General features: G+C 37.4%; 1 protein-coding gene across 6 annotated transcripts in view; it reads right to left on the bottom strand.

Annotated features, from left to right (window-relative positions):
• Positions 1-21,694, bottom strand: part of MARCHF1 (membrane associated ring-CH-type finger 1) — a 663,012-nt gene that overhangs the window by 167,741 nt on the left and 473,577 nt on the right. The window lies entirely within an intron of this gene.

Raw genomic sequence — 21,694 nt, forward strand, 5'->3', positions numbered from 1 at the left:
ATGGTTTCTCCCATTCATTTTAATTGTTCTATGCAGCATGACTAATGTGAAAATGTGGTTAATAAGAATGTATGTATAGAACCCACATAAGATTGCATGCTGTCTCAGGGAGGAAGGGGAAGAAAATCTAAGACTTAAGAAAGTGATTGTTGAAAACTGAAAACAAATAAATTAATTTTAAAAAAAGTCTCTGCCCTCAAGAAGCTTACAATCTAATGAGGGGAGAGGGCTCAGGAAAAAATGTGAACTGGACTATTATGGTTGATGCAAGGGAAAGAATAGGACACTGGGTAAACAACATCATTAAGGACCATGCTTGCACTATTGACACTGTCAGCACTGGATTTATGGCAGTCACAGAACCATATGGACATTTGCCTTTAGGGCATTTTACCAGCACCCAGTTTCAGTCATAGGTTTTAGGGCCAAACCAGGACAAAACCAAGTTCCATCTCTTAGGCAGTGGCATTCTCAGTATTCTAGAGTCAGCATCCTGCTATCCTGTATGTAGCTATACCTATGAGAATTCCATTGCTACAGTGTTATCTAAGACTTAGTTCAATAAGGAAAAAAGTTTAAAAAAATAAGACAAACTCCAAGTTAATTCTCATCCTTAGACCAGGGGAGAGAAAAAACTCACCCTACACTAGAATGGGTTTGTGAATTTGTTGGGCGCTAGGTTTGGTGACTGAATGGGACTATATATAGTTTATATAACATGAGAATAATGCTTTCCATCTTTTGTCTTTTTTTCTACTCCAATTAAACTGTTTATTAAGATTATAATACCAGTGTAAGGGTGTTTGACTGACAATTGTGAAGGGAAGAAACTAATATATATGGGGGCATAAACTGAGTAATATGCCTGGTAGATACCTTGTCCTGCCACCAAACTAACACCACTATCCAATTTCACATAAAATGGAACCAAACTTGTAGATGACAACCAGAGGGTCTAAATGTCTTGAATGAGTGGAACAGGCAGCTTTGTTAATACCCACAGCACTTCCTGACGATGACATGTCTAACCAAATGAAATTCGTTTCTCATTCAAGTGCTTAAAAGTCTCCTTTTTCTCTAATGAAATATTTAAAAATTTCATCACTCCTGGGTGATCCATTCTTATAAAGCTTATCTTAAAAATAATTTTCTCAAATTTTTCAGTTAATTTGTCTTTTGACTAAACTGACTTGCTAGATTTTAGTAAAGTGCCTTCCTCAGCTCCTGCTGCAGTGGGATTATTTCATTTTCTTCCTACTGTCAGAATGAATGTGACTGATTGATGGATATTTATGGGATATACTACTAGTCTTTGTTCCAGTGTGCTCCTTTGGCATGACTTTAAGTCCAGGGTGACTTGGTGCTCTTTACTCTGTGGGATTAAGAATATTGTATTTTTATGAACCTGCTAAAAGAATCCTCCTGGGATCAATATATGTAATGAGTTTCATTCAACAACAGAGTAACAGAAAAACAAGTATCATTGTCAGGCATTGAATTAAATAGAATGGAATTGAGAAAAAGAACCAACAATCAGACCAGATTCTAATTGAAATGCTGTCCTTCCTCCCTCCTTCCCTCCCTTCCTCGCTTCCTCCCTTCCTTCCTTCCTCCCTTCCTTCCTTCCTTCCTTCTTTCCTTCCTTCCTTATTTCCTTCCTTCCTTCCTTCCACACATTATTACTAAAATAATGGTCCATGAATACAGGGAAAAATAGGGAATTTCTATAAGAAGTCTGTTTCCAACTGTCATTATTGGCAAGAGAGAAGCTGCGCAGTCTGGAATATCATCACCTCTCCCTTCCCTCCCCCCACAATCTGAGAAAACTTAGTCAGAATACTCAGCTGCTCTTTATATTGCTTTAATAAGTCTTCATTTAACTTTTTTGGAAAACTAGTCTCATTTACTGCACTGTTCAACTAGTCAGTATGGTTCCTCCTCTAGTTGCTACATGTCTTCCAGGTAAGACATGACATGGATGGGAAAAAGTCCTATATTTCCTTATTAAAACTAGCAGAGGGTAAATGGGAGCGTAGAACCTAAAAGGGGAAAAAGAAAAGAGAAAGGGGTGAGAAGTTACAAACAGTAACACGCAATATCTTATCTGTGTCTTTTGAATTAGTAACCTATGCTTTTTCCCTCCCAAATAAACAAAACACATCCTAAATAATATTTATATTTCTCCAGTGCTTTCTCCCAATATTAAATATACAACTATAAAAATTTTTGTTCCTGTTTCTACTCTTTCTCTTTCTTTGTGGAAAAAATGTTAAATGGTTTATTTCCTCAAGAGTGTCATGGAAACCTTGTGCTTTCTATGAAACTGAAGGAAATCCAGGAAATTGCTTGGCAGGCTTTGAATACCTGAAGATGCTTTGGAACTGCAAGTTATGTGATTCTACCTCTTGTGAATTCCCCATTACATCTTGGGACTGTTTACTTCTCTATATATTGTTGTTTTGTTAATAAAAGTGTTGACTTACTGCCTGAAAACTGCTTCCTTAGTCAGCAATTTGAGTAAATGGGATTAAGTCAAGGAGATCTCTTTAAACGCATTTGAGTTTTCAGATCTCAAACAAGGTATTAGAGTAACCATAATTCCACAGCTAGGCATTTAATGCTGTGCCTTGTGGGCAGATTTCTCACCTGGGGATTGGGAGTGCTGAGTTTAATGTAGCACTGCCAGGATTTTTGTTTGTTTTTTTTTTTACAGTCTGGTTTTGAAACAACTAGTCAGCAACTACTGTATGATGGTGAGTTAAAAGACATTGTGTGATAAAAAAAGAAATTATAGAAATTTTAGCATTCCTTTTTGCAAACCTACATAGGTCTTTTGTCTATGTCTAATAGACATGAGGACTTGTAGGTAAAGACTAAGGTGGCTACCACCTGCTTGATAAGACTATAGAAATGGGTGAACCCAAAATTCTATTTTGGGGATGTGACTAGAAGGGTTTACTGCATATCCCAGATTTCCTGGGCCAGAGTCAAAAATGACAAGATAACCAACTCAACGAGTAAGGCTGTCAGATGACAATAACCAGTCACTAACTGAGGACAGAAGCAACTGCCAAATTTGTTTGTAAAAATGAAGAAGATTGCAAATGAATGGAAATAAAAGGGAAGAGACAAGGAGAACAGTAACAACCTTCCTCTCTGTTGCTCCTTTTCAAGTTTTGTCTTTGTCACATTACCAGATCTCCTTCTGGCCTAACTTAGGTACTCATCAAGGAAGACAAACACAAGTATTCAAGCTGATTGTCTAGGGAATCTTTTAAACTTTGTGCAATTCATCTATCAAGAACAGATTTAACTTATCTTCCTTCTTGGTAAAATACATACTGGGTCAAGCACTTTCCTAAGAATAAGTTTTCTTTTAAGTGTAGTATGTTCCATTAGACTGAATGATGAATTAAAATGAATGGATGCTCACCACTGAAACTTTCTACTTGGGTTCCGTGTATTGACCTTTATCATAAAAGAAACCATTTCGTACAGTTCTCCTGGAATTTTACTACTGCATGCTTAATCTCCTTTAAACCTACAAGAATTTCTAACACTGAAATAGGAGAGAAATTTAAGTGCACAGAGTTGAAAACATTATAAATCACAACAACGAATGCCAAAGAAAAGGCAATTGGGGGAAGAAAAATGGATGATTATCAGTTTTTTGTTTCCAAATCTATCCATCAGAGTGATTGATCTTGTAGAATGTTCTATTCATTTGCTGGTGCATAAATAGCATCTTTTGACTTACTAAAATCTAAGTCTCATCAGCCATAAGTCACTGAAGCAATCTGGCTAATCCATTTTCCCTCTCACCCTTATCACTTCCTTGCCCTGAGAAGCAAGTTTCAAAGAGTAGAATGAAAAGAAAAAAAACAATCTTTTTGCTTAATCATTTGCCATATCAGAAACTCCACTGACATATTGGCAGAACTGGAATTAAGAATACTGGCATCTGGGTCAGATTCATCCATGGTGGAGGGAGATGCAGAGCACCAAGAATACTTTAACAGTGGATGAGAGCAATCTGAAAGAGAGAGGGGTCTCTTAGAGGAATATATGCCCAGAGTGATACCCACAGCAGCTGCTATGAATAAGCAGATGTATTTCCAGGGTTGAATCACAAAATGTAACAAACTTTCTTCCTCAAAGATGAAGCCAAGATGTTTATTCAGATCCCAGAAAGTCAATTCCACCATGATAACAAAGAAGTTCATACACACATCACCAATCCAGGGAGCACAGACATCCCCAAGCCTTCCCTCTGTTAGACCTCCACACAAACAAGCATCCCTAGGCAAAATTCCTTCCTCTCACTCAACACTAGTTGCTCTGCCTCAGCTTTGCCTCCCTCTCTTCCAGCTCTGCCTCACTCTCACTTCCTGCTTCACCCTTCCTACTTCACTCATTTGGCAAGCTCTTCCCACCAAGGGCTCTATGCGACTCAGGCTCCATCGCAGAAATCAGCTGGGCCTGGAGCTTAAAGTAGGTCACATATACCTATTAAAGGGCAGGAACTATCTTCCCATTCCATTAACATTACAAGGGGAGAGGTGGAAGAGTAAAGAGATGCTAGTGGTGGAGGCAAGATATGGGCATAGTGGTTACCTGAGACAGGAACAGTGCCTTCCCAAGAGAAAACTCCGTTTATTTCATTCTAATTAAAACTATACACTGTGTCCTCCCAATATTAACCTTCATTCTCATAGAGAGAGTCTTATCTACAAAAGAGATTTAAAATTTCTTCATCCTATGGTCCATTTCTATAAGACAACAGAACTTTTTGTGGATCTTTTGCTGTCACTCGCCACCATATACAAATAAAGAAGACTTCTCAGGATTATTGGAGAAAAATGGTTTTATGGCCCTCACTCTTGTTCAGTCCTTGATTACACTAATTGGCCTCCCTGACTTTGGTTTCTCTGGTCCATTATCTATAGAATTGAAAGGTTTTTACCTAGAGGGAGCCAAGTGGCTCAGAGGATAGAGCCTGGAATCAGGAAGACCTAAGTTCAAATCCAGTCTTAGATACTTACTAGCTATGTGAACCTGGGGAAAATATCTAACCACTGTTTGCCTCAGTTTTCTCAACTGCAAAATGGGGATAATAGTAGCACCTACATCCCAAACTTATTGTGAGTATAAAATGATATAATATTTGCAAAGCTCTTTGTATACCTTAACATGCTATATAAATATAAGCTAGCTGCTTAGCTATGGTTGATAATTCTAAAACAAAGATTTGACCATGCTACTCCTTTGTTCAGGAAGCTTCAGTGGCTCAACATTGCCTATGCTATAAAATACTCATCCCTCTGTTTGGCATTTAAAGCCCTTTATGATCTAGGCCCACTCCATTATTTCTGGACTGATTTTAACATGACTCCCCTTCATTCCTTTCAGCCAAACTATCCTGCTGGATGTTCCCCCTTTTACAATATTTCATTTCCTTCTCAAGGTTCAGATCATGACCAACCTGTTAGATGAGCCCTTTCCCCATCCCTGGTTTTCACCTGCACCCCAGCTGCCAGTGCTTTCCTACCAAGACAGCTTTGTACAGATTCATGTTTGCTCACTTGCCTACATGTTACTTTCTCCGAGTAGAAAATAAACTCCTTGAGGGCCAGAGGACTGTTTTGCTTTAGTCTTTGCATTCCCCAGCCTAGCTCAGGGTCTGGTAAACAGCAGCCACTTCATAAATGCTTGCTGAATTGAACTCATGATGAACAAGGAGGAACAGACAAGAGATATTTTAAAAAAGAAGAGGAAACAATAGTGCTTGGTGGGCCTTATGGATATATTGCATGCATAAAGGTGTAAGGAAGACAGGAAAAGGGAGAGGGAAAAGATGAGAGAAATGAAGAAGGAAAGAGGTGAAAGGTGAGGAGGGGAAAGGAAAAAGAGAAAAGGAAGTGAGAAAGAAGAAAATAGTCAGTGTGGCAGAGTATAAGGAATTAATATAAAGACCTAAAACAATTTTAGGTAATACAGGACAGTCTCCTAACCTTTTCTGATGATGGTTTCTGTAATCATCTTTAGAACCTGATTTTGAGGGGGTAGAGTCAAGATGACAGAGTAACAGTGTAGACTGGCTAGTGTTCTCCCTCAAACCCAACCAAATACTTATAAAAAATTGCTCTAAACAAATGCTGGAGCTGCAGAATCTGCAGAATGACAAAGTGAAGCAAATCTCCAACCCAAGACAGCCCAGAAGGTCACCGGCAAGTGTCCATTGCACCATCCTGGGAGTCGAACGCAGTACAGTGGGGTTTGGGGAGACTGAATCTTAGACACCTGTGGTAGTTTCCAGACTTCACAAACCCAAAACGCCAAAGACAAATTGAAAGATCAGTGGAAAAAAGACAGTGGGACCTGTATGAGAGAGTAGAGTGGTCAGGCCCCAGTTCCAGGGTGGCAGAGGTGGTGGAGGAGCCCATGGAGGAGGACCCCATGGCAGCAGCAGCAGGAGCAGGGGCAGGAACAGTGGCAGTGGCAGTGACTATTTTTGGAGTGCTAGGTCCATAGATTGTGGGAGAATAGAGTGACTGATAGTATACCTCCCACCCCCACTGGAAACAGAGAACTACCTTGACAAAGAGCTCAAAAGTCAAATAGTTGAGAAAATGAGCAAAAACTGGAAAAAGAATAAAACTATAGAATTTTACTTTGGAGACAAGGAAGACCAAAGTATACAAACAGAAGACAACAAAGTCAAAGCTCCTACATCCAAAGACCCCAAGAAAAATATGAATTTGTCTCAGGCCATGGAAGAGCTCCAAAGGATTTTGAAAATCAAGTAAGAGAAGTAGAGCAAAAATTGGGAAGAGAAATGAGAGTGATGCAAGAAAATCATGAAAAATGATTCAACAGCTTGCTACCAAAAATGCTGAAGAAAATAACACTTTAAAAAAATAGACTAACCCAAATGGCAAAAGAGATCCAAAAAGTCAATGAGGAGATGAATGCCCTAAAAAGCAGAATTGGCCAGATGGAAAAGGAGATCCAAAATCTCAATGAAGAAAACAATTCTTTAAAGATTAGAATGAAGTGAATAGAAGCTAATGACTTCATAAAAAATCAAGAAATTATAAAACAAAACCAAAGGAATGAAAAAATAGCAGACAATGTGAAATATCTCATTGGAAAAACAACTGACCAGGAACCGATCCAGGAGAGACAATTTAAAAATTATTGGACAATCTGAAAGTCATGATCAAAAAAAGAGCCTAAACATCATTTTTCAAGAAATGATCAAGGAAAACTGGCCTGATATTGTAGAACCAGAGGGCAAAATAGATATTGAAAGAATCCACTGATTGCTTCCTGAAAAAGATCCCAAAAGGAAAACTCCTAGAAATATTTTAGCCAAATTCCAGAGTTCCTAGGTCAAGGAGAAAATATTGCAAGCAGCCAGAAAGAAACAATTTGAGTACTGTATTGAAATACAATTAGGATAACACAAGATCTAGCAGCTTCTATATTAAGGGATCACAGGGTTTGGAATATGATATTCCAGAGGTCAAAGGAGCTAGTATTAAAACCAAGAATCACCTATCCAGCAAAACAGAGTATAATACTTCAGGGGAAAAAATGATCATTTAATGAAATAGAGGACTTTCAAGTATTCTTGTTGAAATGACCAGAACTGAATAGAAAACTTGATTTTCAAACACAAGAATCAAAAGAAACAGGAAAAGGTAAACAGGAAAGAGAAATCATAAGGGACTTACTAAAGTTGATCTGTTTACATTCCTATATGGAAAGATCTTCTCAGTAGTAGGGTAGTGGGAGGGATTATATACATATAGACAGAGGGCACAAGGTGAGTTGAATAGGTAGGGATGGTACCTAAAAAAATAAAATTAAGGGATGAGGGAGGAATATATTGGGAGAAGAAAGGAAGGAATAGAATGGGGCAAATTGTCTCACAAAAATGAGGTAAGAAAAAGTTTTTTCAATGTAGGGGAAGAGGGGGGAGGTGAGAGGGAAAGCATGATCCTTACTCTCATCTCATTTGGCTTAAGAAGGGAATAACAATTGCATTTGGCTTAAGGAGGGAATAACATGCATACTCAATTTGGTATATAAATTTATCTTACACTACAGGAAAGTATGGGGGAAGGAAATAAATGAGGGGTGGGGGGATGATAAAAGGGAAGGCAAATAGGATGGAGTAATTAAAAGTAAACACTTTTGAGGAAGAAAAGGGTCAAAAGAGAGAATACAATAAATGGGGGCGGAATAGAATCGAAGGAAATATAGGTAGTCTCTCACAATATGACTGTTAAAATAAGTGTTTTGCATAACTACACATGTATAACCTATATTGAATTGCTTGCCTTCTCAGTGGGGATAGGTAGGGAGCAAGGAAGGGAGAGGAGTTGGAACTCAAAGTTTAAAAACAATGTTAAAAATTGTTCTTACATGCAACTGGGAAATAAGATATACTGGCAAAGTTGCATAGAAATCTGTCTTGTCCTACAAGAAAATAGAGGGAATTGGGATAAGAGAAGGGAGGGGTGTGATAGAAGGAAGGGCAATTGGGGGAAGGGGTAATTAGAATGTCTTGGGGTGGGCAAAGGCGAGAGATGGAGAGAAAATTTGGAACTCAAAATCTTGTGCAAGTGAATGTTGAAAACTACAAATAAATAATTTTTAAAAAAGATAAAGAAACCAAAAAATAAATAAAGAACCTGATTTTGATAGCAGCCCTGTTTAACTGATAGAGCACAGAAAGAGATATCTGGTTGAATCCTGCTTCATACACCACCAATGAGGTCAGAATCAAGTCCCTTACCTCTCTCTGAGCCAAATGTCATCATTTGTAAAATGGGACAATAACATTTGCAGCACTTATCCCATGGAGTTATTATCATGAAAGCACCTTCTGAGGCTTGAAATATTGCATAAATGTGAGTTATTGCTTATTCTGAATTCACAGGCAGGAGGTGTGCCAGAGTCATTTTGGACCTGCTTGATTATTAAATTTTCATTGTGAGCATTTATACCTTGGAAATGGGCATATGCTAGAGCTCAGGGCTTGATTTACTGTCTTGGTGATTGTCTGGACTTCAGAAAGTGATGGAGAAAATGTTAATGCAGACTAAACTTAAAAGAAACATGTGTGTGTGTGTGCTTAAAAGTATAACATTTATATAGCATATTTAAGTTTACAAACCACTTTCCTCACAAATCCTCACAAATGTACCCTAGAGGGTGGGTAGTAAAGTGTTACTAACCTTTTTTATAGACAAAAAAGATCATATAATTAGGAAACACTATGGACAAAGGGAATCAACAAGGTAGGTTCCAATTTCTCCATTTCTAACATAGTACTAACGATATTTATACTACTTACCTCACAAGGCTGCTGTTTTATATTCTGTTTTACTGGAGCTTTGGCATGAAGCTGTTAATTTACAATCAAAGTTCACGTAGCTGGGAAGTGTCTGAGACCAGATTTGAACTCAGGAAGGTGAGACCCAGCATTCTATCCACTGTGCCACTTAGATGTCCTAATTTTTTGAATTTTTTTTTAGACTATCATATCCTATGCCTAGCATCCATACAATAAAACTGGTAGGATATTGGTATTAAAAAAATTAAAATTCAATTGTTAGTGGAGTAAACACTGTGAGAGCTCTTAAAGATTCTCTTAAAGAATATAGGAGGAGTTGGGGACAGAATTGTGGAGGATATCAGTGTTAATGTGGATGGGATGGCAGAACTGAGGGGAAATGTAATAACTGGACTATTCAATAATCATGGTCTAGCTATAAATTAGTCCAGCACTCATGTCTTTTGCTTTTGAGGTGATCTGGAAAGAATTGTATTTGAGACAGTAAGAAAAGAATTCAATTCTATGACCTGGCCCTTAACTCTGTAGTTTACTATCTGTGTGACCTTCAGAAAATCATTTCCCTTTGAGCCTCAGTTCTCTCACTTGTAAAATAATTGAATTAGACAAGTATAGTGGAAATAACAATGCACTGGGAGTCAGAGGACCCTTCAAGTTCCAATTGGTCCCCTAATTATGTCATCTTGGACAAATCATTTAAGCTTGCTGGGCCTCAGTTTACTAATCTGTAAAATGAGAGGGTTGGAGTCAATGACTTCATATGCCTCTTTTATTTCGAAAACTATGATCCTATGATTACAGATCATTCTTCAGTAATAGTTTACAGACTTAGAGATGATGATGACTTCCAAATTCAGCCACTCAATCATTATTTTTCTTATGAATACACTTTTAAAGCCTAGAGTATATTAGGAGCGATAACACAGAAGAATCATGAATCAACAATACTGAAATATGAACGCATATAAATAATGCATTTTGACAGTCAATGTTGTAAGAAGCCAGAACTGAAGAAGCCTCATTGCATGAGGAGCTTAAAAGCAAGACGTGTGTAATGAAAGGCCAAGGAAAACTGACCAGGACAATTAAATATCGTCCCTAATAATTTCATGGTTATACTGAACCCCAGCTGAGGTTATGGGGAGTAGACAAAGGGACATATCTAATAATCAGAGCTGTCTTCAAGTGGAATAGCTATCTTGGTAGGTGTTAAGTTTTATCTCACTATACATCTTCAAGGATAGGCTAGATAATCCCTTGTCAGGGAGAAAGAGAGGAAAGACAGAGAAAAAGGGGAGAACAGAGACAGGGAGTGAGGAAGAAGAGAGAAGGAGAGAAATGGAAAAGTATAGAGGGGAGAGGGAAGAAGAAGTAGAAGGAAAGGAAGAGAGATGTAGAGGGGAGAGGGAAAGAGAAGGGGAACAAAGGAGAGAGGAAGAAACATAAAGGAGAAGGGAAAAAGGAGAAGGGAGAGATAAGGAGATGAGAAAGAGAGAGAAAGTGAAAGGGAGAAGAGGAAAGAGGCGTAAAGGTAGAGGAGGGAAGAGGGAAGGGAATAGAGAGAAGGAGAGACAGAAGGTGGAGGGAGAGTTAATAGGAAATAAGGTAGAGGGGAAAAAGGATAAAGGGAGATAGGAAGAAGGAGAGAGAAGAGGTGGGAAAGATGAAGAAGGATAGAGGGGAAAGGGAAGGAGAAGAAAGGGAAAGGAGAGAGGAAGAGTGGATGAGGAGTGAAGGGAGAAGAGAAGGGGAAAGAGGAGGTGGGGTAAAAGGAGAATCAGAGAAGTAAAGGAGAGAAGGAGAGAGAGGAGAGAGAGAAGAGAAAAGAGGGAAGGAGAGAAAGAGAATAAGTAAACATTCAATCATAACAACGCTCACTTCTTTTAAGTGTTTTGTCTCAGTGTTTCGAAACCTTTGAAAGCTCTGTAATCTCTTCTAGTACCTTTTATTTATCTTTTCTAAGTCCTTTCCATAAATCTAATTTGATCCTCATAACAATTTAAAGAAGGCAGAGATGAGGAAATTGAGGCACAGAGAAGTTAGGAAGTTCATGAATTTCAGAACAGCAAAATTAAAAAACAAAGTATTGTAAAATTATCTAGTCCAGTCTCTCATTTTTATAGATAGGAAAATCAGTTTAAGTCACTTGTCCAATTGAGATAATATAGCTAGCAAGTTTGAACTCAAGTTCTCTGAGAAAGAGACAATTTTTTTACAACTTCCATTCAACAACAATTTATTTAATACTTTTCAGTTGATTCTGTTGTAGTCACTGCGTATATTGTTTGTTTTTTTGATTCTGTTTACTTCAATTTTTATCAGTTAATCTAAGTTCAAGGGCTTCAATATTCATCATTTGATCGTAATATTCCATTATATTCAGGAACTATAATTTGTTCAATTATTTTCCGACTGATGGGCATTTATATTTTTCCAGTATTTTTAAATTGCTACTACAAAAAGTGCTACTTTGAATATTTTGGTGCATCTAGGATCTTTCTTTTTATCAATGACCATTCTGAAGTATATTCCTAATAGGAGTATCTCGAGGATAAAGGATTATGGAAATTTGAGTCACTTCATTTGAATAATTCCAAATTGTTGTCCAAAACAGTTGTATGGATTCACAGCTCTATCAATAATGTATTAATGTACCTATCTTTCTCCAACCTTTCAACATCAACTCTGACTTTCTTTTGTCAACCTTCCTAATGTGCTGGATATGAGTTGTTTTTATATGAATTTCTCATATTATTGATTTGGAATACTTTTTGCATATGACTGCCAGACATTTACAATTCTTTCTTTTGAGAATTATTTGTTTATCCTTCAACCCCTTATATATTGGGGAATGGCTTTTAGTTTTATAACTGAGTTGTAAACCAAACCTTATCTGATATTAATACAAAGATTTCCCATCCATTGAACAGCTTCTTTTCTTATCCTTGATGGTATAATTTGTTTGTACAGTAGATTTTCAGTTTTGTATAATTAAAACTATCCACCTTATCTTTTGTAACTACTTTCCCTTGATGAATAAAGAAATCTTTCTTACAGGTCACAGTTCATTTCAAATATTTTCAAAGAAGGAGATTCTGTAGACTCCCTTGGAAAGAATATATTCACACCCTATTTCAAAGGGAGAGCTAGCGCCAGACCCCTGGGGCCCTGATTTTCCTTCTCAGAGTAATGGAGTACTAGGACACAATCTCATGTGATCTTTCCTCAGCTACTGTTTGCCTCCCCTTTAAATTCTCTAGGTGTCTTTCTTATGCATTCATGTACTTTTCTCTATAACTTACTTATTTGTGTGTTGATCTTATTTGTACTTGACCTGTGGTAGAATCTTCCAAGCTTGTACTGGTCTGATCATTCCCAGTTGGACACACTGTACCTGACATAGTGATGTCATTTTGGTTTTCTTCCAGCATCAAGGACAACAATCACCACCATTTAAATAAATTGTAAACTCCCAGAAGACTGACATCATTTCTTGTTTAACTTGTTCAACTTTTTCTCCTGCCCTTCAGTAGCTACAACAGTTATTTTACACAAAAGTATTCCCTCAGTGAATGTTGAATTAGAATATCAAGGCATAGCCTGAAGTCTCCTTTTAGGTGACTTTTATAAAACAGGTAAACAGTGATCAACTTTGGGAAGGACCTGTCTTTGGAGAGGGGGACAATTGCAGCTACCTTTGCACATTACAGGGCTTAGGGGTCAGTACTCCGCTGTGATCTGGAAAATTTGCATAAAAATATTTGGCCCTCCCTTTGTACCAGAGAAGAAGTCTGACTTTTTTCTTTTTCATTTATGGGGTGTTTACAGTACCTTATTGCAAAATTTGGGTTAAGTATTTGGTCATAGGCCCTATATCATCTACTGGCCATCTGCAGCTTCTGTAAAACTTTCCCCAAATTCACATTTAATTTTTTATGATATATTGAAACTGTAATGGGGAAAGTTGCGATGTAGAAGGGGTAACTATAGTTACTTTCTCCAGCTTTCTCCCTGCTCTACAAAAGTCTCATGTCATATCATGGCACCCCACTTCTTACTATATACTGGGAGCACACAGAAATGAATACACAGAACCTCAGAAATGCTTCTGAAGCGAGTGAATTTATTAAATCTAAAATCCTGAGGATCTAATACTCAGTGACTAGAACAGATACACACACTCTCTCTTACCCAAGTCTTTTATCTCTTCTAATAGCATATTGTTACTAGATGGCTCATCAAAACCCTGGGCTGTTAACACAACAAGGTCATGGCTTCAATGCATTTGCCCAAATAGGACAGTAAAAACCATGAGAGTTGTGACAAAAGCAATCAACCCAGTGACACTGGTTTGAGACGCTGATTTGCATTACCTGGCCTTGCCTTGGATACTGAAAAAGAAATCAACCGCACAACACCATTACATTGGTATTTGATAGACAATGATATCCAAATCCACTCACGAGGCTATAAAAGTACGGCTAGAAACAGCAAAATGAAAACTATCACTGTGATCATACAGTGCCTTACTTCCAAAGAGCACAAAACTCTTTAGGACTCGGTAATTTTATTTGATTCTACCTCTTCCCAGGAGGTCGGCAGACATAAGCACAACTATAACTGAAAAGATAATTTTTGATTTGTTTTATTTTTGTTGGGAGAGGGAAAAAAATTGGTGAGGGAGAGGCCCTGGTGGTGACACTACTTACAATCTGAAGGTGGAGGGGGATTGTAGATGTTCTGAGAAGTCTGATGAAAGATGCAATATGAAGAAGAGGAGAGGTCTAGCTCATACCCTGTACTCATTAGTGAGGCAAGCCACACTCGGAGAAGGGCAGGATGACAAGTAGATGCAGGGCATGATGGTCAGTGATAGCTGCAGTGTAGGTAGCATGGGCCAGGGAGGGACCTCAAGATATGGCACTACGAGAGAGGTGACTGGGAGTATATGTCCCCACCTCCACATGGGCACCTTACAGCTAAGTTCCATCTACCTTATACCAATCATAACTCTTATTGTAAATATATGTCTTGGAATAGGATCCTCCTGCCTTGTGAAGATAATTAAGTACAAACAACTCTAATTTATGCATATCTTCATGTTCTTTAAAAGGTATTATTAGGAGACAGAGTCATTTATTCTTGCTCGTTTTTCTACATAAGCTAGTTTCCCATATGGTTACGCAAATGGTCACTGGATTTTTTATATGTGAGGAAATCCAATTAGACTTTGACAGGAAAAACCTAAAATATTTGAGTCAGGTTTTTGATATCCTTTGGGACACAGGCACAGTTTTTCTAAAGTTCTATATGGAGCCTTTTTGGCTGCCTATAGCCCTAGAATGAAGAAACTGTGAGGAAAATATATGTAAGGGTATGAATCTACCCTGAACAGAACAGCAAATATTAAAGTAGGGGGTGAAGAAAGGGTGAGGGTGAGCACCTATCCCACTCCAAATGAACACAGAGGTATGAACTAAGTGGAAACAACTAGTTAATCAAACTGGAAAGGAGTAGGGTGCTTCCTCCAGCTGCTGACATCCACAAAAAGGACAAGTGAAGTGTTTCTGGACTGCCAAAGAGACTCTATTATACCTTTTGAAGTTTGCATAAAGTAGCAAGTCAGTTGAGACCCACTATTAGAATGGAAGGCTAGCATAGAAAAGAGACCAATTCCAAGTAAGCCCATTAGAAGAAAGTGCTTGGAGTGGCAGGAACAAGTAAAGAAGAATCTCTGTCTCCTCCCTTACACTGAGACGAGGTTGACCTTGCGAGTTTCAAAAGGTTGGGACACTTTGGACTCCTCATAGTCATCCTAGAAGAATGCCTGTAATAGCAGTGGTCAGATCTGGATCTGCACTGGGAACTGAAAACAAATTAGCCTAAGTCAAGGAAGCTTTTGGATTCTACAAAGTGCTAAGCAGAATATACTATCTGAGGAAATTTCTGAGCACCTCCATGAAGAGGAGAAAAGTTCTACCAATAAGAATATGTGAGTGATAGGAGCTTTCTAGATTTGAGCCCACTTTCTCCCGGCCTCTCTCTATACTTATGGGAGAAGGTCCTTTCAGTTTGAAGTAAGATATTTGTACAAACTGTTTTTACTATATCAGTATATTTAACACTTATTTCTAAAAGCTAATTAAGTATTAAGTAATTAAATAGTAAAAGCTAATTAGGTTTTAGATATCAATTGATCTCAACTTAAAAGCACTGGTGGAAATGCAGTAATAAGAGGCTGTGAATTATGATACTAAAGAATTCTCTCCCCTAGGCCCCCAAGTCCTCAGGGGTAACCCAAAATCCTGAGGAGAGAAGTAGCAGCAGGTTACAAGTGTCAGGTGGGTTCTGCACCCAAACTTTCTAACTACAAAGATAAATATTACATCTGCCAGGCAGTGGTACACCTAATTTTTTTTGTATCTCATGCAATGCCACAGAATTTGTCTACTTGCTGAAGGAAGCTCCAAAACCAGGAATTCTCAATAACTGTTAAAGAAAATGTTCAAATTTTTGACAGAGTATTTTAATTAATCTTATTATCTTTACTCAAAGGATCTTTTGAATTATTATTTACCTCTAGGTCCTGGATGATAATGATTAAGAGATGGCATCCTGATTCCATAGGAATTCACCAGAAAACTAGAGATTTCATGCTTGTAATGAGCAAGAATTAGTGTGATAGGTTGGATGAATGAATGAGTAAATGATAAAGTATCACTACGTACTTATCATATGCGAACCACTCTGCTAAGTGTTGGGGGTCTTTACTCTCAAAACTTTACATTTTAATGGGGTGGGGGCAGGAATGACAAGACACAGAGAAGGTTTCAGGAGCAAGTCAGAGGGAAAGGTCTCATGCTCCAAAGGCTAGGGCAGCAAGGCAGATGATAACTGGGTCTTTCTAAAATGCCATTTCCACTGATAAAACCATATCTGATTTTGATATGAACAATTTGATACTCCCAAAGACTTTGGTGGACGTAGCTTTCATATCTGGGTCTTTGATAATGATGAGGCAAAGATTTTTTAGCAACAGCTGCTAGATCAAATATCCACAGATAGGAACAAAATATGAATGTAGATGTCTAAGAGTGATTCCCTTTGGTTCTTTCTGTTTTACTTAAGAACTAGACCTACCATATACCATGTAGGCACAAGGGGTGAGTTGATACTGTCATCTGACTAACAAAATAGGACTCCCATAAACTAGACCTGACCAGGGTTTTGGGCTACAGTGGTCACTACTGCTATAACCAATTGGCTAGAGTTGTGGAGATCAGTACTATTGGAGTGAGTCAAGTATTAAAGCAGAGATGAGACTGGAGTAGGTAAGACTGGCAGCTTGTGATTCCTGCCATCTTGGGGAAGTGGAGGAAGGGCTGATTCTCCCTCTGTACTTAGCAGGATTTACCCTTGTACAGCCTAAGACCTGAAGCTCTGGTTCATGACATACCCCTGCATACCTCTTTATTAACTTTCTATGATCTGTAGGTGTGTGGAGCTTGGGAACTTTCCTTATCACCCCAAGATGAGAGGGCAAATGGGAAGAAATGTTGGGGGGATAGTTGAAACTGAATGAATCTTCCTATGAGCCTTAATCTTTTTCCTTTCAATTGAATCAATAAATTAAGCAAAAAGAAAAAGCCCCACAAAAAACCAAACATTTAGTAAGTACCTACTATGTGATTGGTTTCAGGGATATAAAAACCAAAATATGAAATAAGTTCTTAAGGAGATGATATTTAATTGCAGAGACAAGATGTACATATATAACTATATAAATATGTTTTTAAAGTATATAAAATATAGCATATTAAGTAATATATTCAAATTAAGTACATAAATGCCCAAAAACAAATAACAGATACAAGGTAGTGAAGGAACCTACATTCTGGCCATGTAGGATGGCCAATGCAAAGGCATAGGTGGAGATAGAAGATGAAGAGATGTATAAATAACAGAAGAAACACCAGTTTGACTGTACCACAGAATGCAGGAAGAGGACTAACGTATCATAATATTGGAAAAATAGGTTGAGGCCAGGTGGCTAAAAGCTTTAAAAGTCAGAGGCATATATATTTTATGGTAGAATCAATAATGAGCCAACTGGGGGAAAGACATGGGAAAACCTTCTGGATGGTGTGTGGAGAATGGATTGGAATGGGGAGTCACTTGAAGCAGTAAAACCATTTGGGAGGCTACTGCAATTATCCAGGGAAGGTTTGTAGCTACAGCACAACCTGAATGTTTCAAAGCTGAAGTCAGAGAGGACATTTTGAGAGTTTTTCACAAGAATATAACAGAGAAATTCTGACAAGAACATGTAGTTGAGTAGAAAGCCATCTGTTGGACAACTCGCATAACATACTTCCAAAGGATAATTAACTCAGTTACCTATTTTGTAGGCTTAAAGATGGTAGTGCAAAAGCCAATTTGGATTATGCATACTTCTGAAGTGCCCTGGTCTTACATAGCATACAAATAAAGTGTTTATATACATATACACATACATACATACATATATATGTGTGCACACACATATACATATACATACACATCTACATGGGGTCTATATGAAAATTCTTTGAAAGAAGCTAGAAACTCATTTTCAAAATACAAGCTACTCAGCCATGCTCAGTTATTTCTGAATATATTTTTGGCAGGCTATCATTAGTTATTTATTTATTTTTAATATTATTACTTAATATTTATATTAATATTTATTAATAATATTTGTTAATATTTAATATTTCTTTTTAACATTAAATTTTAATATTTTTTTAACAATCTTGGAGGCCCCTGGCCCATTGATCAGAACTTTGGACTTCTGATTATGTTCCTTTCTTGATGTCTCAGGTTTCTGAAGGCTATAATGTTAAGGGAATTTGAAGATCTTCCCTGCCTCTTAATAGACCCCATGTAACCTGCTTTGAGCTCTAGCTCAGCCCACAGCTTGAGTTACATGGAGCCCATGGTGGGAGGAACTTGCTGAATGAGTGGAGCAGGAAGGGTACAGCACGAAAAGTGAATGAGGTGGAGCTAAGAGAGAGAGAGAGGCAGTAGGCAGAACAGCTAGTGTGAGGGAGGGAAGAATTTTACCTAAGGGAGCTTGTTTGTTGGGAGGTCTAAGGGAGGGAAGGCTAAGGGATGGCAGTGCTCCCTGTATTGGTAATGTGTACAAATTCATTGTTACCATAGTGAAACTGGCTTTCTGGTATCTGAATAAATGTCTTGGTTTCATCTTTGAGAAAGAGAGTTATTTATATTTTTTGAATCTACCCTGGAAATGCACATGCAGATCCATAGTGGCTGCTATGGGTATCACACTGGCATTACAAAGGCAAAGAATGAACAGATAGAAGCATTTCTGTAATTTTCTCTGTATAAATAAAATGGCATAACCAAGCAAGGCACCCTATTTAAAAAATTGCTTTGGTCTCCTTTAAAAAAATAGGCCCCTAAACTTGTTCAATTATTCAGATCAGAGAAAGAGTTGCCATCTTTGAAAAAAAAATTTTAAATCCCTTTATGTATTACAAGTGACTTAGAATCACCCATTAGTTGTTCATACATGGCAGATGGTAGGAACAGGTGAAGAGCTGTAATGCTTCCTGGAAAACACAACCTCTCAGAAGTAAAATCTAGTCTCAGAAAGGCAGTTGGACATCACTTGCAAGGAGTCCATAATTAGGAGTTCATAGGAGGCAGAAAAACTTTTTTATAACCTATGGCTTCCTGGTATACAGGAAGCAAAGTGGATAGAGTGCCAGGTCAGGACTCAGGAAGAGTCATCTTTATGAGCTCGAATCTCAGACACTTACTAGCTGTATAACCCTGGACAAGTCACTTAACACAGTTTGCCTCACTTTCCTTGCCTGTAAAGTGAGCTAGAGAAGGAAATGGCAAACTACTCCAGTGTCTTTGCCAAGAAAACATCAAAGGAGGTCATGAAGAGTAAGACATGACTGAAATGACTGAACAATAATATGTGTGTGTTTATATATATATCCGCATATGCATATATATATATAATATATTTTACATGCATACACACACAATCACAAGGATAATTTAATTCATTCTATTTTTGCACTATCTGGCCAAACAGCTAAAACTATTTACAATTAAAAAAATTCATCAAGGATGACAAAGAGAAAGCAGAGCTATTCAACTCCATCTTCTATATCAAGGAGAATGACCTTGAAAATGGAACCAGTCAAATAAATATAGTTAAGAGGGAACAGAAATATATGGTAGATAAGAACCTCTAACTATTAATCATATCTAAAGGTAACAAAAGAATTTGCTGGTGTGGAATGCAAAATCTTTGAAACATCATAGATATGGGAGATATTCCAAAGGACTTATAATAGGTAAATATCCTAATTTTGAAAATGATAGATCCTGAAATGACTGATTTGATCTTTAACAAAATTCTAAATGAGAGTTTTAAACAGATGATTCAAGATCACTACAAAGATAAAGTGTTCACTAGAAGTTAACTACTTAATCATGACAAAGTAAACTGTTCAGTCTTTTTTCAGTTGTGTCTGATTTTTCGTAACCACATTTGGTGCTTTCTTGGCGAAAATACCAGAATGGTTTGCCATTTCCTTCTCCAGCGCACTTTAAAGATGAGGAAACTGAGGCAAACTGGATTAAGTGACTCACCCAGGGTGACTCAACTAGTAAGTGAGGCCAGATTTGAAATCATAAAGAGAAGTTTTCCTGACTCCAGCCCCAGATGGCTACCACCTACCTGTCTGACAAACTAATCTAATTTTTTTTTAAAATATGATTGCCAAACTCAAAGGCAGGGCACAAACAATGTATTTTGACTCCTGAAAGCCATCTGACAAAGCTTCCCATATGAATTTTTAAAATTAAATTTTAATTTGTCAAGCAATGGAAATTTACTTTTTCTATTTTCCACTACCTCCTCTTCATTGAGGAAAAAAAGAAAAGGAAAGCAAAAACTGCTTTTTACAAACATGTATATAATCAAGCTAAACAAATTTCCATATCTCTACAGTATTCTTACATACAAGATAGAAATTGTCAGGTGGACTACAGTACAATTGAGTTGCTTCATATGTAACTGTACAACTTCATGCAAATAATATTTATTGATTAATTAATTAATATCATCTTTGACAAAAACCTCTGGTGGTATTCTTTGGAATTTTATCTTAGTTTTGTACTGTCTAAACTTTTTTTTAAAAAAATATCAATTTCTCAAAGTCATAAAATACAAATTTGCAGAGATAACCTAAAGCTGAGAGATACAGCAAATCTATTCTGTAATAACCAAGTCAAGATTTTAAAAGATTTCAACAGTTTGGGATAAAGTATTGAGCAGAACAAAAGAAAATATTCAACAGGGGTGGACATAATGCCCTGCATTTATATTTAAAGGAGCAAGTATGCTAAAAGCACTACTTTAATGGCAGTTCATGATGAAAAAAACATATTTTAGTAAATTCAAGTTCAGGTAATAAAGTGAAAATATTCCAATAACATAGAATTCCAATGAATGGAAATATCTGCCACAATTTAGACTAATCACACTATCTGTAGTAATGTGCACAACTTTAGTAATCATGTCTTCATAAGAAGAGCACTCATGAACCTGGAAGTTTTCCTGGAAAAGCAGCCAGGATAGCGATGGGAGAATGTGTATAAAAGTATATAAAAGTGGTTGTTAACAACTATTGGTGAACCCACAAATACTGACGAGAAAGGAAGATGTGCTTTGAGATTTGGGATGGGCAAATATTAGTCCATAGCAGAGGTTCTCAAGTTTGCTTTGCTTCATTTTTTGTTTTTGTGCTCATGGCACAGCATTCTTTGCTGTGAGGAATTATAATGTGCTGAATATTTGAATTGGATGAGATAGTAGATATATGCCTGTGAGATTTCTCTTTACTGAGAGCAACTGTTTTCGTTGAGCTCTTTATAATTTCAAAGTCTGGTATGCCTTGAGGTTACAAATACATCAAGCAATTATTTACAAATTTTCCTTTATCTGCTGTAATGCAACATTTAAAATGTTTTGGCACATCTAGTTAAATTCACATGTGACTTTGGGAACTAGTGAGTCATAGGCAAGTAAGGAAACAAATACCTGTATCTTTTTTTTTCTGTCTCAGTCCCTAAAGTTTCAGATATTCCACCTCCATACCAACAATCTTCTCACTTTTGTCTCTAAGATTCTTCCTTCAAGTAATAAGCTTCTGCCACACCTACACTTCAGGAGTTTCTCAGGCCATCCAGGCTCCTTTCTTGACTCTCCCAATTTGAGCCAGCACTTGTCCCCTCCCCCTTTCC

The sequence above is a fragment of the Notamacropus eugenii genome, chromosome 6 (assembly GCF_028372415.1).
Source record: "Notamacropus eugenii isolate mMacEug1 chromosome 6, mMacEug1.pri_v2, whole genome shotgun sequence".
In the NCBI taxonomy this organism is placed as follows: Eukaryota; Metazoa; Chordata; class Mammalia; order Diprotodontia; family Macropodidae; genus Notamacropus; species Notamacropus eugenii.